Consider the following 5,000-nt stretch of genomic DNA (forward strand, 5'->3'; position numbering starts at 1 on the left):
GAGTTTGTTTGCTTTATCTTGGTTTTGTTGGAGTGTTGTTTGTTTCAGAGGGGAGGTTTGATTTATGTGATGTATGTTGTGTGATAGTATTTGTTGTAAATGATGTGAAAGTATTATAAATGTTTTTGTACTTTTGATAATAAAAGATAAAAAATAAAAAAAGCTCGATCTCGTGTGATCTCAGAAGCTAAGCAGGGTCGGGCCTGGTTAGTACTTGGATGGGAGACCGCCTGGGAATACCAGGTGCTGTAAGCTTTTTCATTTTTTTCATCATATGCTTTTTTTTCATCATATAGAGACATATTCACATGTCCAAAAATTCAGCCAGAATCAATAATGTGGGGGAGCATTTGCTCCCCCACATTATGGCCGAGGGCATGAGATCTTTAAAAGGCCCCTTTCTGCACACAATAACAGCTTACGGCCATACCACCCTGAACATGCCCCGTTTACGGCAGAGACAGAGTGGAGCCCGGAGAGAGCAGACGTGCCAGAGAGAGCAGGAGTCCTTATTTTTCATTTTTGTTATATATGCCTTGTTTTGTTTAAAGTCCTCAGATCTTGAGTGAACGTCCCCCAGCAGTCACGGACTGTGAGGGGGATTGCTTTTCTTTTTTGCTTTTTTCTTACCTGTTTACCCCTTTTTTTGGGAAGACCTTTGATTTCTTAAATGTTTGCTAGCGGGCCGCTAGCAAGCACACACGGACGGATTACAAAGATGACAGGACAACGGACCGGAGAAAAGGAAAAAGAAATGGATAATGGACAAGAAAAAGGACAGACAAACACGGCATTGAAACAACGGAACGGATTAAACGACAACGAAAAGGACGACGGACAAAAAGGACTGATAAACATGGCAAACGAAACTAGGAATGGTATGGACAACGGAGAGAGAGGAAGAGAGAGGAGCAGTGAGCTGATTGCCCCAGCTGCGGACAATCAAGGACTGATTGGTGTGCAGAGTGTGAGAGGTGCAGAGGGAGCTGAGACAAGAGAGGCAAAAGTGGCCTACGAAAAAAAACTGACACTAAACATTGAAATGGTGGGGGAAAAAGTGCCTCTACAGCAGGTGATGAACAATTTAAAAATGATCTGCGGGGGCCTGCTGGCGTGCAGAACCGTGGGGCCGGAAAAACTGGAAGTAACAGTGAGCAACATCAAGGGAAAAGAAAGGCTGCTGGACGGCTTCAAAATTGGAGAGACAAGAGTTGTAGCCAGAGAACTAAACAATGACGAGCTGGTGGTGTCCTTTCTGAACCTGCCGGCCTACATCACGGATGAAGAAATCGTGTGGAAGCTGACGGGCTGGGGAGTGAACCCCACATCTCCGATTAAAAGAAGAATGTGGCCAGGGACAACAATAGCCGACGGAACAAGGTTTGTCCGGGTCCGGTTCAACGACCAGGTACAGTCGCTACCGTACTCCACAAAATTCAATACAGTGATGGGGAGCGAATTCTTCAGAGTCATTCATGACAGACAGCAAAAAGTGTGCAGGATGTGTATCCAGCCGGGACACATCCTGCGAGAGTGCCCGGAGTTCATGTGCCACAAATGTGGGGTGCAGGGACACTTTGCACGTGAGTGCAGCGCGAACCTGGCAAAATGTAAAAACTGTGGAAAAAGAGAAAATGACTGCGAGTGTGAAAATGAAAAGGAGAGCAGGAATGAGGCGGAGGAGGAGGTGTACAAGGACGCGGCAGAAGGAGAGGAGGAGGTGACTGGAGAAAGCGAGGAGGAGACCGGAGAGGAGGAGGGCAGCGGAGGAGAAATGGAGCAGAGCGGAGAGAGCGGAGGAGAGCAGGTGGCAGAGAACGAGTTGGAGACGCCGGAGCAGGCTGGAGGAGGGGGACAACAGAAGCAGCGGAAAACGAGCAAGAAAGCGAAAAAGGGAGACAGAACGGACGGAGAACCAGGGGTAAGCATGAGCACAAAGGGGAGGGAGGTGCCTGAGAGGGTGCCGGGGCAGGCGGGAGGGAGTAAAATCAGGGCAAACAACCTGACTAAAAGCGCCAGTCCAAACGAAACGGACAGCGAAATGGATGTTAGTGAACTGGCAAGCGCGCAAAAAAGACTGAGTTTGGGGCAACGAAAGAAGTTGGCTAAAAAATTAAAAAGTAAAGACAAATAATGGCTGGAAATAACCCTGGTAAATCCGTTTGTTTTTCTTTTTTTTCCTTTTTGATAATGGCCTTAATTTTATTTTCTATCAACGCCAATGGACTACGAAGCAAGGAAAAGAGACAATCCATGCTTTCCTGGCAAAATGACATCCTGTGTGTGCAGGAGACCAGGTGGGATGATTCCCTGGTAGAAGACATTAAAAAAGACTTTGTGGGCCAAATCTTTAGCTCCAATGGTACGCCAAGGGCGAGAGGAGTGGCGGTTCTAATCAAAACGGATCGGGTAACAGGGGTTAATTTGGTGTACAGGGATAAAGAGGGGAGAGTTATAGTTATAGACTGTATGTACGAAACAAAAAATTTAAGAATTATAAATATATATGCGCCGAACGGAGAAAAAGAAAGGAAAACGTTTTTTATAGAAATAAGCAAATGGTGGGAAGGAAACTGCGTGATAATCGGCGACTTCAATGTGGCAATGACGCCAACAGACGTATCAAAAAATAATGTGTTCAAGGGGGACGTAAGCAGAGGGGCACTGAAAGACCTAATAATAACCAAGCAGTGCTTAGACATATGGAGATTGCTGCACCCATGGGAAAGGGCTTACTCTAGAAGGCAAATCGTGCTAAACAGACTGAAACAATCAAGAATAGACCTCTCCCTGGTGACATGTGAGGTGGTGAAGTGGGTAAAAAGCGCTGAGTATAAAACCAATACGTGGAGCGATCACGCAGGAATGACAATCACATTTGGAAAAGAAACTGATTCACGTAAAGGAGGGATATGGTGCTTTAACGGAAGTCTGCTAGAAGATGATGCGTTTGTGAAAAGCATGAAAAAATTCTTGAATGATGTGGGATATGAGTGGGGGGAGAATGAAGATATGAATGTGTGGTGGGATGGGGTAAAAGTCAGAATCAAAAAAAAGTGCATTAACTATAGTAAGGAGAAAAAGTGGAGAGAAAATCAAATGGAAGAGAATCTAAGAAAACAACTAAGTGAGGAAATAACATTGCTCGACAGTGCAGATAATGCTTGCGCAGAAAAATACATACACTTAAAAGAGCAGTTAAAAGCGTTCGAACTAAAAAAATGTAGGGGCGCAGCGATTAGGAGCAAAATACAATATTTGTATGAAGGGGAAAGGAGCACAGCCTTTTTCCTGGGTCTGGAGAAACAAAAGCAAATAAAAACAGAAATAAACGAATTAGTGAACGCAGCAGGGGAAAGGGTGACGGATAAAACTGAAATATTAAAAACGGTCAAAGGCTACTATGAAAGCCTGTTCACGAGACAGGAGTGTGATGGTGCGAGCGCGGACAGAGCTGTGGGTGCCTTAAAGAAGGAACTTAGCGACGAGGATAAAATATGGTGTGAAAGTGAGTTTACGGACGGAGAAATCAAAAGCGCTCTAGAGGGTTTAAACAGAAACAAAAGTCCTGGTAGCGATGGCCTAACTGCTGAATTTTATTTAGCTTTCAAAGAACAGCTAGTACCCATACTAGGCAAACTAAGTAAATATATTGAGAGAGTCAAATGCATACCGAAAAGCTTGGGGGAGGGGGTGGTTACTATTTTCTACAAAAACAAGGGGGACAATAAAAATCTGGACAACTACAGACCAATCAGTTTACTAAACACAGATTACAAAATCATAGCAAAAACAATAGCCAATAGAATCAGGGAAGTAATAGGAACTATCATAGAGCAAACACAATCATACAGCATACCAAACAGGGACATAGCAGACTCAATCATTTCAATAAAACAGACGGTCAGGGACATGGAAAGGGAGGGGGGGATATGGTTAGGGATTGATTTAAGTAAGGCATTTGACAGAGTGGATCATGGGTTCATGGGGAGGGTTTTGGAGAAGTTTGGGTTCGGGGAGAGAATGCGAGAGTGGATAAATGTGTTGTACAAAGGGGCGGAAAGTAAGATAAAATGTAACGGGGCTTTAACTGATGCATTTAAGATCACAAGATCAGTAAGACAGGGGTGTCCGATGTCAGCGCTGCTGTATAGCTTGGTGGCAGAGCCGCTGGCAGCGCTGATATCGGAAGACGGGAGCATTGAAGGAATAGGGGAGGAAAATGTTAAAATAATCCAATATGCGGATGACGTGAATATAATGGTGAAAAGAGAGGAGGATATAGAACTAATACTGAAACACGTGCAAACCTATGAAAGGGCATCGGGGGCAAAAGTAAACGAAAATAAGTCTGAAATTATGCTACTGGGAAGGGAATCAAATTACGCTAATAGGTGGGGATTTAAAACGGTGGGGGAGAGAAGAAAAGTGCTGGGAGTGAGTGTGGGGAAAAACGAGAATGAATGTGATGACGAAACATGGAAAGAGGTGGTGGGTAAAATTAAGAAAACTTTGAATTTGTGGAGGGCAAGGGGCCTATTGCTGAGAGGAAGGGTAGCCGTAACAAATGCTCTCGTGTTGTCCAAAGTGACTCATGCGCTGAGTACTTGCGCGCTCCCGGACTGGGCCTTCGCGGAGATCTCAAAGATCATTAGGGACTTTATTTGGAGAAACAAAGCAGCGAGTATAGCTCACAAAACAATAATAGGGGCTAAAGATCAGGGTGGGTTAGCTTTGATTGACTTACTGACAAAAAAAGTAGCACTAAGAGCCAAATTGATAGGCAAATTTAAGGACCAGAGCCGGAGCGTAGGTTGGAAAAATCATTTCAAACAACATCTGTGCAGTTTTGGACTCCACAACGAGGACAACCTGCACCAGATAAATAACCCGGACGCATTTAAACACTTGCCACGGTTTTTCCAGGAAGTACTCAATGCGTGGTATCAGGTTTCAGCCTGGACTGTACCGGAATGCGGAACGAGAGGGTCAGTGCTGCG

The sequence above is a fragment of the Labrus bergylta genome, chromosome 3, assembly GCF_963930695.1.
Source record: "Labrus bergylta chromosome 3, fLabBer1.1, whole genome shotgun sequence".
NCBI lineage: Eukaryota > Metazoa > Chordata > Actinopteri > Labriformes > Labridae > Labrus > Labrus bergylta.